This window comes from Ornithorhynchus anatinus, chromosome 8 (assembly GCF_004115215.2).
Source record: "Ornithorhynchus anatinus isolate Pmale09 chromosome 8, mOrnAna1.pri.v4, whole genome shotgun sequence".
NCBI classification, from domain to species: Eukaryota; Metazoa; Chordata; class Mammalia; order Monotremata; family Ornithorhynchidae; genus Ornithorhynchus; species Ornithorhynchus anatinus.
Window position 1 is genome coordinate 23,322,948 of NC_041735.1, and position 13,711 is coordinate 23,336,658.

Genomic DNA, 13,711 nt, shown 5'->3' on the forward strand with positions numbered 1-13,711 from the left:
GTTTGGGAAGTACTGGATAGTGAAGTGATTCATTCCGTGCCTTCAAGGAGTTTACACTCCAGTGGGGAGACAAAAAGAAATAGTAATAACTTGAGTGGTCACCCGTATTGCAAGTGGGGAAGGTACTTGCTAACTCTGTTTCATACTCTCCCAAAAACTTAGTATGATGCTCTGCACATAGTAAGTGCTCAATAAATATCATTGATGACAAATATACCTGAGTGGATGTCCCCTCTCAGCATCTCACCTGGAGAGTTTCCAGTACTCTACTAGTCTAGACTAAGGGAGGGAGAGTCAAACGGAGGCCTACCCATTCCATTCCTAGCTTAGGCAGTGGTTAGCCAGTGGAAAGCAATCTGCTACAAGTCAAAACTCACCTGTGCTGGGCAGCAGCAGCATGGGAGAGAGTCAAGGGCAGAGACTCAAGTTTACTGCATGGAAAGAGGCAATGATAAACCATTTCCGCATTTTTACCAAGATAACTCTATGGATACACTAACCAAATGATTGCAGATGAGGGTGAGCCACTCTGGGAGAGATGTGTCCATGCTGTCGTTATGAGTTGGAGATGACTTGAAGGCATAGGAAAAGACAAGGAGGATGTATTTAAGTTCAAAGTAGCATCTCACTCCAACATGAGGATAAACGATGTAAGTATACACTTGTTTAATTTATGAGTTCCTAAATGACTAAGTCTGAGACCAGTAACGTCAGTCAGTTGGTCAATTCTCTTTTTTGAGTGCTTACTGTGTGCAGAGCATTGTACTAAGTGCTTGAAGGAGTACAATAGAACAGAAAACAGACACATTTCCTACCCACAACGAGCTTACAGTTTAGAGAAGGGGACAGACGTTAATGTAAATAAATAAATTACAGATATGTACATAACTGCTGTGGAGCTGGGAGGGGGGATAAATAAAGGGAGCACCTTTAAGGGAGCAGGCCTCTTGGGGGAATGGGTAGCTTGGGACTGTATCTGTTTATTGTTGTTTTGTCCTCTCCCAAGTGCTTAGTACATTGCTCTGCACAAAGTAAGCACTAAATAAATAATGACTGAATAAATGAATGAATTTACAGTATGTTGCTATCACTGTACTCTTCTCTCTGTCTCTCTTTAACAGTATGAGTCTTCAGGAAGCTCATCATATAACTGTTTTGCATCATTTTCATCATCATCAATATCATCATCATCATCTTGAGCACTTTCCATGGGTGGAACACTTTACTAAGCTCCTGATTTCAAAAATGACAACTCTAATATCCAGAGGATCCCCATACAGAGTTTCTGAATAATTGGGTTCTTCTGACTGAGCATTTTGATTTTTGGGGCACTCCTGAATTGTGAAGGGAACACTGAGTAGTTGCCTTTCAGAGGACTTCTAGGGGCCTGAGAAGTCATGTCTTGGACCCCTTCCTGTGGAGCTTTGTCTGGCTCTTCACCTCACCGAGGAGAGGGTAGCCCCTTTCCTATGAGCCCCCGCGCCCCCCGCCCCCACCCCGACTTTGCCAGAGCCAGGTGTGATAGGCAGTTAGAGAGACCTGGCCAAGGGAAGCCATTCATTTCTATCTTTCCCCAGGCTCTGTTCACTCAGGGAAGAGGCTTCAGCTCCCCACTCCTACCCCACTCATCAAACCTACAGGGAAGCATCATGGCCCAGTGGATAGAACACAGGCATTGAAGTCAGAAGGACCTGGATTCCAATCCCAGCTCTGCCATTTGTCTGCTGGGTGACCTTGGTCAAATCACTTCACTTCTTTGCATCTCAGTTATGTCATCTGCCAAATGGGGATTTAGAGTGTGAACCCAGGTGGGATAGGGACTGAGTCTAACCTGATTGACTCGTAACTACCCCAGTGCTTAGAACAGTGGTAGGCACATACCAAGCCCTTAACAAATACCGTAATTATTGTAATTACAGCCGAGAGCTCTTCATGCACCTTCTTCTTGATGTGATTTTCTTTGACCTCATGTCCCACCACCCTGATGCATCATCATTTGCTTCTTCCATCTGAAACAGGACTGTTTCTCTTTAAGCATTCATTCATTCAATCATATTTATTAATAATAATGATGGTATTTGTGAAGCACTTACTATGTGCCAACCACTGTTCTAAGTGCTGGGATAGATACAAGGTAATCAGGTCGTCCCACGTGGGGCTCACAGTCTTAATCTCCATTTTACAGATTTGGTAACCGAGGCCCAGAGAAGTTAAGTGACTTGCCTGAAGTCACACAGCTGACAAGTGGCAGAGCTGGGATTAGAACCCACAACCTCTGACTCCCAAGCCCATGCTCTTGCCACTAAGCCACGCTGCTTCTGTGTGCAGAGCACTGTTCTAAGTGCTTGGGAGGATACAAAATAACAATGAACTAACACATTCCCTGCGCACGATGAGCTTATAATCTAGAGGAGGAGACAGAAATTAATATAAATAATAAATTACGGATGTGTACATTAATACTGTGGGACTGGGAGGGGGAATGAATAAAGGGAGAAAGTCAGGGTCATGCAGAAGGGAGAGGGAGAAGAGGAAAGGAGAGCTCAGTCAGGGAAGGCCTCTTGGCCGAGATGTGCCTTCAATAAAGCTTTCAAGTGGGGTAGAGTAATTGTCTGTGGAGTTCCTCCCTGTGGTTTGGTGGCTTCCTTGGTGACAGTCTGGAGAGGGAATACTTTAGTCTCTAAGTCCTCAGCCTCTCCTACCTTCTGCATCCCCTTTCTTGCCCAGGCCCCACCGCCGGGGGCCAGTTGCGCTCTTCCCTATCTGACACTCAAAATGGAGCAGCTCAAGTGCTTTGCTTTTAGCCGCAGTAGAGCCTGGCAGAATAGAAAACATTTTCTGAACAATAAGGACAAGATGGGATTGGGGGTGGGGTAGAGGACTGAAACCCTCCCAGAGACAATCGGCTAATTAACTGATGTAAAACTGACACGGAACGCCAGATGACGGCAACCCAATGAAAACCTGTACGGCAATTACCCTCAGAAAGCCGCCGTTTTCCCAATTAAAAATAATTCGGAGAACTTCCATTAATTACATAGGTGGGCTCGTTGTTGTCTTAAGCCTGCGCTCATGATGAGTACAGAAAGTGCTAGCATTTGCAAATTGCTGGCTTATGAGAAATGAAATGTGGAAAGTCCGCGCTTAGGTTGGCTTGTGAAAGCTACATCTTCAATTGCTTGCAGCCCCCATCCACACTTCACTCTCCGTAATAGCCAAAAGAGCAGGCCTGTGTACACCAAACTTTGGCTGTCACGATGGACCACGCGTGGAATATTTCATTACAGCCCTCCCTCCCGGAGGCCAGTGTCTTTCCATAAAAGTTGGGTTATAAACTGGCAGATTATGAGTGGAGGAGCCGTGATTACAACCCACAATCTAAGCGCCTGAGAGTCAGAAGGACCTGGGTTCTAATTCTGTCTCTGCCAGTTGTCTGCTGTGTGACCTTGGGCAAATCATTTAACTTCTCTGGGCCTCTGTTACTTCATATGTAAAATGGGGTTTGAGACTGTGAGGCCCAACTGGGACAGGGACTGTATCCAACCCAATTTGCTTGTATCCACTCCAGTGCTTAGTATAGTGCTGGTATATGGTCAATACTTAACAAATACCACAATTATTTTTATTATTGTTAAACTATTGCCTCCAGGAGAATGCGTTTTTCTCCCAGTAATCACCACTTTCGGTTCTGTGATCTGAAAATGGTAGCAGCCACTGGATCCTCTAGGCTGTAAACTTGTTTTGGGCAGGGAATGTGTGTTTTTAATGTTACACTGTACTCTCCCAAGCGCTTCATACAGTGCTTTGCACACAGTAAGCTCTCAATAAATACGATTGAATGAATGAATGAATGAGTGAGTGAATCATTATAGGTCGGCCTGAAGCTCTGAGACTGTTTAATACCACAAAAGCTTGCCTGTGAAATCTCTACCATAGTAAGTAATAACCATCTCTTTCTACTGAGGTAGCTTGCTGTGGGCAGAGAATGTGCCCAAATGCTTAGTACAGTACTCTGCTCACTGTAAGTGCTCAATAAATATTATTGAATGATTGAGCATTGCAGGAGACACCAGATCCTGGCAAAAAGAAAAGCTAATGGAAAGAAACTTGGCTGCAGTTGGTCTTTTCAGTCCATCAATCAATCTGTGGTATCTACTGAGCACTTATTATTTGTAAAGCACTGTACTAAGCATTTGGGAGAGTGCAATACAACATAAATAGCAGATACGTTCCTTGCCCATTCTCCTTTCAATTCCACTTTCCAGAACACACAAGCAAAGTTAAACAGTGCAGTTCATCGAGGAGACCCAGGGTTGGGCAACTGGGGGTTTGGATGTTCCTCCTGGCTCCCAGAAGGAGGTTGGAGCAGGTCAATTTTGCTTCTGGGTTTTTCTTTTCTCTGTCTCTCAGGTAGACGGGGGAGGGTGACATGAGGTAAAATTTGTGGGCGACCTGAGCAGCGATGAGGGGAATTGTTCAGAGACACAATTTACTGCTGCTTCCTGCCCACTGTAAATATTCCTGGCACTGGAGAAAAAGCATGCTTCCGATTCAAGTCCTCTTTGCTGTTTCTTTCGTTTATTTCTGGAGTCTCTTTCCCCCAAGGAGCTCCAGGCACTTTACCAACTTTGCAATTGTTTTAATTAAGTTGCACCTGCAAAATTTAATGACCACCCATTGCACCTGAAAAAAAATCTTGCATTTGTGTACAAACAGGTATTTCCTGTGTAGAGACTGGGTAATTGCTTATACAAATAGTAATTACACGCACAGTTACCTGATATGTGTATACACAAATACCCCTTTGTGTGCACATAATTACCCAATTTGCATATGTAAAATTCCTCTTTATGTACACATATGTGAGACACTAAGGCACAGAGGGCGTGCGTACAAATTTTGCGGGCTCAGCAAAGGCACTTGCTTGGGAAAATATGGACCAAAATTCCTACTTAGTACCCCATCCCTTCATCTGGGCTGGTTCCTCTGTTAAACCACAGGGATTCCAAGTTGCTTGTCTTCAAATGGATGAAAAGGACTTCCCTGACTCAGCCCTCTTTTCCTTCTCTTCCACTCCCTTCTGCTCTTCTGCGTCACCCTCGTTTGCTCTCTTTATTCATCCCCCCACCCCCCCAACCCCACAGAATTTACGTTCATAGCCGAAGTTTAGTTATTTATATTAATGTCTGTCTCCCCCTCTAGACTCATTATGGGCAGGGAACTTGGCTGCTTATTCTCTTGTACTGTACTCTCCTAAGCGTTTAGAATAGTGCTCTGCAAATAGTCAACACTCAGTACCCCTGATTGAGTGATTGATTGACTGAAAGCTCACTGTGGGCAGGGAATGTGTCTGTAATGTTGTTATATTGTACTTTCCCAAGTGCTTAGTAAGGTGCTCCGCACATAGTAAGCGTTCAGTAATTATGTTTGATTGATTGATGACTGAATGGACTGATGGAATTTCCTGGTGGGTCCTGGGACTTCTGACTGTGCACAGGAGTGGATTCTAGTGCTAGTGGCTGGTGCTGTGCTGTCATCCCTGACAGTCCCTTTTCTGCCAGGGCACAGGGCACATTTTTTGAGTTGGTAGGCCTATGTAGACTTGGCTCATATTAACCCACTACGGGCAGAAATGGTGCTAGAACCCAAATCTCCCAGGGTGGGGCTCTTGTCCCTAGACCAACAGCAGACCAACAGCAGGAATGACACAACATACGGATGCACAAAGTCAATCGATCGTTGGTATTTATTGAGTGCTCACTGAGGAGCAGAGCACTGTACTAAGACCTTGAGAGAGAGCTCTACCATAAAGTTGGTAGGCACGATCCCTGTCCTTTTGGAGCTTACATTCTAGAGGGGATTATTTGTGGAAATCTTTAGCGCCTTGGCACCCCTGATCTCTTGCTCCAGAGTTGTTAGGTTTTTCTTCCAGGCCGTCCTCAACAGGGGCCCCTTTCTGAGTGGAGGAGGATGGAAACCAGGTTTTTCAAATAAAAATACATGACATATCCAGCATCATGCCCATATTGGACAGGAGACAGACCAGCCTATAACCAGACTATCCATCTAAACCTGAGAAACAGCGTGGCCTATTGAAAAAAGCATGGGCCTGGGAGGTAGAGGTCCTGGGTTCTAATCCTGGACCCACCGCTTGTCTGCTGGGTGGCCTTGGGCAAGTTGCTTCACTTCTCTGGGCCTCAGTCACCCCACCTGTAAAGTGGGGATTAAATCCTACTCTCTCCTAGTTAGAATGTGAGCCCCATATGGGACAGGGACTGTGTCCAACCTGATTACCCTGTATCTACCCCAGTCCTTGACACATGATAAACGCTTAACAAGTACCATTATGTATACATATATATGTGTAGATATATACATACATATGTACATACCTATATACATATGTATGTTTATATAAGTACAATTATTTCACACAGTAAGCACTCAATAAATATGAATGAATGGATATACATATACATATGTATATACCCCTATATACACACATGTATACATAGGTATACATATATACCTGGCTGTGGCCACCGTAGTTGTGCAATAGGAGAACCACAGTGATAAACCAAAACACTCATCTGTGAACGCAAGGGAAACTTCCCCAGATTTAGGCTCAGACCTGAAATTCATCATGTGTGAAATTCTGGCCGGAGAACTCAGTGTCCCAAAGGAATGGCAAGTAATGAAGTAGCAGAGAACTTTAGAGACATTGGTATTACTTTATCATTCCGTACTGAAGAGAACTTGAGAGCCAGGGCTCTGAGGGTCAGAGTCAATAACGAAAACCCCTCAATCTTCCCCTTAGGGCCCGCGCAATGACAGGAAATCATTATGAGTCATTGAATCGAGCCCCATGGTGGAACCCAATGGGCCCAGCCCATAATAGCAGGTTACAGAAATAAAGAACTGGGAGAAGGAATATTTCTCCCTTCCTGTGTCCTCTTGCTTGACTTGCAACACAAAGAGACTGAATGAAGCTCAGAGAAGCCAGAAACATCCTCAGCCCCTCATCCGGGAGGCATCTGAAAAAGTGGTTCTTGGGCTTTCAAGAAAAGGTAGGGACTCAAAAGAAATAATAGTATTTATTAAGCACCTCCTGGGCGTGGGGTAGTGTACTCAGGCAGATCTCCTTCAGAAAAGCAGTGTGGCCAGTTTGGATAGAGCAAGACCCTGAGAGACAGAGGATCTGGGTTGTAAACCTGGTTCTGCTGCTTGTCTGCTGGTGACCTTGGGCAAGTCACTTTACTTTTCTGGGCCTCGGTTACCTCATCTTTAAAATGGGGATTAAATAAATACCTGTTCTCCCCTCTACTTAGTCTGTGACCCCCATGCAGGATAGAGACTGTGTCCAATCCAGTTAGCTTGTTCCTGTCCCAGAACTTAGAAAAGTGTTTGACACGCATTAAGTGCTTAACAAGTACCATAAAAAAAGGGCTTTCTTGACTAAGCCCCCATTTCATCTTCTCCCACTCCCTTCTGCATCACCATGCCCTTGGATTTGCTTCATTTATTTCTCCCCCTCCTCAGCCCCACAGCACTTATGTGCTTGCCAGTATTTTTTTTTTACATATTAATGTCTGTCTCCTCCTCTGGACTGTTTTTTTTTTTTTAGTTTTTTCTATGGTATTTGTTAAACACTTACTACGTATCAAACACTGTAATAAGTGCTGCAGTAGATACATGCTAATCAGATTGGACACAGTTCCTGTCCCACATGGGGCTCACAGTCTTAATACCCATTTTACAGATAAGATAACTGAGGCACAGAGAAGTTAAGTGATTTGGCCAAGGTCACACAGTGGCCAAATGGCAGATCAGGGATTATAACCCAGGTCCTTCTGACTCCCTGACCAGTATTCTATCCACTATGCCATGTTGCTTTTTTGCTTGTTGTGGGCAGGGATTGTGTCTACCAACTCTATTATATTGTATTCTCCCAAGTGCTTAGTACAGTGTTCTGCACAATAAATGTGATTGATTAGTTCTTGGGGGAGAATATACAGGTGGGAATTAGACACAATCCTTGCCCCACTGTGGGCCATCAGAACCTTAGCAATCAAAAGTTTTAGGTCAACTTTGGTGCTCAGATCTGCAAAGAAAACTCCTTTTGACTCCAAGGCAAGCACACTGGAAAGAGGAATTTGGCATGGAGTCTGGCTTGGACCATCTGATTTCAAAGAGACAAGATTCATTCCCAAGTGGGTCATCCACAGCCGCCGCCTACCATACAGAGCCTTTAATGGTGCAGACAAATAAGGACACTGGATTCAAGCTCTTAATATGGTGGTCAGTGCACAGCAGAAGCTCAATAAATACCACTGACTGCTTCTTCAGAGTTGTGGTTCTTAAATTGCCTCCCCCAGATTCCAGTTCAGGCTAAATTTCTGGCAATTGAAAATGCGGAGATAAGACAATTAAGACATTAGTCACCCTATAAAAGTTCCACACTGGTTTGATTTAATTAGGGCTGTAGATAGTGTTTGGTTCATAGGCACTAGTAAATTCTGTATTTCAAAATAACAGTCGTTGTTTTAAGACCTCTAGAATGTAATTACCAGCTAATACACAGTTAGGTGTACACAACGTCACTAGTCTTAAAGGAAGACCCAGAGAGGTGCAGTGAAGAAAGCCAGATTTCAGGATATATGTATTAGTGAAAACACAAATATTCCAAATGCCCATGGGATAACTCTGCTCTTCGAATGCTCTTGTCTGCCCGATGTCACCCCAAAATCAGGATAAAGGAAATTCCTGGATTGAACTTGTTTTTGAATAGTGGTTGGACTAGTCATCCAGTTACGGTGAGACAAGCAATTTAAGATTTGCACTGTTCTGTGAATGTTGGATTTAGTTTGGGGAGACTGGGTGGGATTAGCTTGACATTGCTTCCTATCCGTGTCTTCTGATTGGCTATGGGATAAGCATGACTGACAGCTGCTCCTCAGGGTGCTTCTGGCCCTGTTCTCCCCTCCTCATCATGTCACCAGTCTGTCTGGACTCTTGGAATTTTCTATTTTATTGTAATAAGTGCTTTCTAGTGCCAAGCACTGTTCTAAGCTCTGGACAGATACAAGTTAATCAGGCCGGATACGGTCTCTATCTACAGGACTCACAATCTAAGTAAGAAGAAGAAGAGGTGTTGAATCCCCATTTTACAGTTGAGATAACTGGGGCACAGAGAAGTGAAGTGACTTGCCCAAGTTCACACAGCAGGTAGAACCGGTATTAGGATGAGGGTCTTTTGGCTCCCAGGTCCTAGTGCTTTATGCACTGGGCTATGCAGCTTCCCATCATTCTGAGATCTCTGAAGGTGGGGATAAAAGTTTAAAGTGCTGCTTGCAGCTCAAGGGACTCCTGAGAGGGTTTTGGAGCAGAACTAGTAATTGTCTAAAATGGATCCTCCAAAGCCTGCTAGAATAGTGATTATATACACAATGCTCAACTCCAACTACTATTATTATGGTGTTTGTTAAGCACTTACTATGTGCCAAGCACTGTTTTAAGTGCTAGGGTAGATACAGGGTAATCAGGTTGTCCCACGTGGGGCTCACAGTCTTAATCGCCATTTTACGGACGAGGTAACTGAGGCCCAGAGAAGTGAAGTGACTTGCTCGAGGTCACAGAACAGACAAGTGACAGCTATTATGAGGGTACCTCCCCTACATGAGGATTTGGGCCACATATAGAATTTTCTCTAGAAAAACTCTGGTAAAACACATCTGCTGAAATCACCAACACCCTCAAGGGAAGCAGAGAGGCTTAGTAGAAAGAGTACAGGCCTGGAAGTCAGAGGACCTGGTTCTAACTCCAGATCCACCACTTGGTCATAATGTGACCTTGGACAAGTCATTGAACTTCTCTGTGCCTCAGTTACCTCATCTGTAAAATGAGGATTAAGGCTGTGAATCTTATATGGGACAGGAACTGTGTCTAACCTGAAGAGTGCCTAGCACAGAGTAAGCACTTAAATACCATTAAGAAAAAAAAAGTCAGATTTGGCCATAAAGATAATTTACCATCTTACTAAGTATGCTGAATGTGATTGACATGTGTGATTGACAGTCCCACAGTCTATGTTCTGAAGCACCTTAACAAAATATTTGCTAGGGAACCTAGTTCTATTGTTTTAGTTAGCTATATGACAGCATTTTGAAGCCATGAATGTGCCTACATGGGGATTATTTCTGGAGTTTTTCCCCCTCTGACACATCCAGTCTCTCTGTTTTCCTCTGTCTTGGCGGCCTTGCTCGAGGAAAACTCATGGCCCGACTGGCCCGACTGACTGCTTCTATCAGAACACCTTTCCCTAAGGTATTCCCTAAAACCCAACATAAAAGGAGAAGCTGCTCTATTTGCGTTTCCAGCTGGTTTGAAAACCAGTGGCATTTATTGACCACTTATTATGTGCAAAGCAATTAATCATATTTAATGAGTGCTTACTGTGTGCAGGACACTGTACTAAACACTTGGGAGAATGCACCTTAACAGTAGGTAGACATGATCTCTGTCCTCAACAAGCAGAGCACTGTACTAAGTACTTGGGAGAGTACAATACAATCTTGTTTACACCTACCTGCTTATTAGCTGGTAATTACATTCTAGAGTTCTTAAAATAATGACTGGAATTTGCATAATAATAATAATAATTATGGCATTTGTCAAGCGCTTACTATGTGCCAGGCGCTGTACTAATCTTTGGAGTGAATGCAAACAAATCGGATTGGACGAAGTCCCTGTCCCCTGTGGGGCTCACTGTCTCAGTCCCCATTTTACAGATGACGTAACTGAGGCCCAGAGAAGTGAAGTAACTTGCCCTAGGTCACACAGCAGATGTGGTGAAGCTGGGATTAGAACCCATGATCTTCTGACGCCCAGGTCAGTGCTCTGTCTACTACACCACGCCTAGGCTTTTCAGATCTCACAAGAAAGAACAATTCCCTCATTGTTCCAGTTGAGTTAGTCATTATCTTTATTGAACTCAGGGTCCTGGACTCTAAATTTTCTTGAATTCCTTCTGATTCCTCGAGTTCCATGGTTCAGCAATAACTTCAGGGGCTTCTCTTGGTTTTCCCTCTAGCCTGTAAGCTCACTGTAGGCAGGGAACATGTCTACCAACTCAGTTGTATTGTACTCTCCCGAGTGTTTAGTACAGAATAAGCAGTAAATACCATTAGTAGATTCCAGGACACGTTCTTGATGAGACAGTGGAGGATGTGGGATTTGTGTTACAAATTTCTCAAAGGGATACCGGGGAGATGGGCCACTTCAAAATGATTTGTGTCCCATTCCAACCTCACCAATGACACTGTCACTCTGGATGCTTGAAAACCCATGCGAGTATCTTGTAGGCATTCTCTCCTTAGCATGTGAGAATTATTTTCTTCTTTTGGCTTGGAATTTATCCTCTAAAATAACAGAGGTGGGTGATTGTAATGATAATATTGGTATTTATTCTTTTCTTCTTTTGGCTTGGAATTTATCCTCTAAAACAGAGGTGGGTGATTATAATGTTAATATTGGTATTTATTGAGCTCTTGGGGGAGATATGAGATATTCCCTGTCCCACATGAGGTTCGCAATCCAAGAGGGCAGGTGAACTGGGATTTTATCCCCATTTTACAGAAGAGGAAACTGAGGCCCAGAGATGTTAACTGATCTGCCCGAGGTCAAAGATCAGGCAAGTGGCAGAGCTGGAATTAGAATTGGGTTTCCTTACTTCCAGGCCCTATCATTTTCTACTAGGCATCATTGCCTCTTGTACTTGGGCCAGAAACTTGGAAGCTAAATCCTCCCCAACTTTGGCATAGTAATAATAACAGTTAACAGTATTTATGAAGCTCTTTCTTTATGCAGGGTGTTAAACAAATCTCTGGGAAAAAGTTTTCAGGCAGAAATTAGACAAGGACCCTGGCCCTGAATGGGCTCACAGTCTATGAATCTAGAAGATGAGTGGCCCGGTGTAAAGAGGATTGTTCTAGAAGTCAGAGGATCTGGGTTCTAATCTCAGCTTTGCTAATTGCTCGCTGTGTGACTTTGGGCAAATCACTTCATTTCTCTGTCGCTCAGTTTTTTCAACTGTAAAATGGGTGTTGGATACCTGTTCTCCTACCTACTTAGACTGTGAACTCCATGCATGACAAAGACTGTGTCTGCCCTAATTGACTTGTATCTACCCCTGTGCTTAGAACGGTGTTTGACACTTAGTGAGTGCTTAACAGATACCATAAAATAAATGGTGTGGGAAGACCTGAAGAGAGACATATTGGGAGCAATGAAAGACCAAAATTTAAAATGGCATAAAAGACAAAGACAACTAGATAATGCACAGATAAAATCTAAAGTCAGTAGGGTGGTGTGGTAAGAGAAGCAGAATTTCTCTCATGATTCAGGGATTTTTGTTCATGATTCAGAGTCCACAGTCAAGTTTTTCTGGGGCCATTGTAACCTCTCCTTGCCCCTGTCCCAGCTAAGTCATTTGAAAAGTGGCTACTAACATGACCAACCCACAGGGATCCTGCCCTCAAATATGGCTGCAAAATCAATACGGCTAAAAAGCCAATATGACTGATAGACCACATCTTGTGAGGGAAACACCAAGATATCAAAGTCTCACTGAGCCTACCTGCCCTTTTCTCCTTTTCTTTCTCTGCTCTACTCCTGTATTCTACTTCTTTCCTTACCCCACTGGGTACCCCGTTCTCTACCTATGCCCACTCCTGGCCTTGTTACCCACCATTAGAGCCTGTTTGCCTCCCCTCTCCCCACAGACACTCTCAGAAAGTAGAGCCAATTTCACGTGAATGAGTTCCTGAATCTACTGTACCTTCGAAGATTGCTTTAAACTGATGTTATATATGATTTCCATCAAAATACCTTGTAATAGCCAATTCTACAGGAAGTCTTAGAGAGCTTTTCTCTTCAAAAATTATCTCCTTTTTTTAGTGTGTGTCATTCAGAGTTGTTGAGATTTTTATCATCTATGAAATCCTATTAAATTTTTATTTCTTGATTTTTTTTTTGGCCGAAGATTTCCTTTCGTAGAGGACTGCTTGTAAATCAGAGTGCTTGGGCCTGAGAAGCCAGGTGTGAGATGTGAGATTCAGGACAGACTGATTAAAACCCATCTAATATTTTGGCCCTTTGAGTTCCATCCCTGGACTTCAAGGTAGTGGGGAGTGATGCTCTTTATTCATTTATGTTTTTTTTAATGATATTTGTTAAGCTCTTACTATATGTCAAATATGGTTCTAGGCACTGGGGTAAATACAAGTTCATCAGGTCAGACCTTGTCCCACATGGGGCTCATAGCCGAAGAAGAAGGTAGTAGCATTTAATCCCCATTTTACAGATGAGGAAATGGAGGCACTGAGAAGTTAAGAGACTTGCCCAAGATCACACAGCAGGTAAGTGGCAGAACCAAATGGGATTAGAACCCAGGTCCTCTGCCGACCAGGCCCTTGCTCTTTCTATTAGGCCATGCAGCTCCTTACCTACTGGACAGCTTGACGAAGGACTCCAAAAATAATAAACTCCTGTATAACATTATCATTCTTTTTCCAAGCCTCAGTTTCTGTATCGGCTCTGAGGTAAGAAGAGACACTGACAGGGTGGATAATCCATAATCTCATTTAAACCAATAATTCCAACCTCCAACTCCCTCACCACACCTTAATTATAGTCTCCAACACACATAATCAAG

General features: G+C 43.6%; 1 non-coding gene across 1 annotated transcript; it reads left to right on the forward strand.

Annotated features, from left to right (window-relative positions):
- The first annotated feature begins 229 nt into the window (after positions 1-229).
- LOC114814091 lies at positions 230-367 on the forward strand. Its single transcript, XR_003761833.1, has one exon. It is a non-coding gene; the product is annotated as a small nucleolar RNA SNORA7 (small nucleolar RNA).
- The last annotated feature ends 13,344 nt before the right edge of the window (positions 368-13,711 follow it).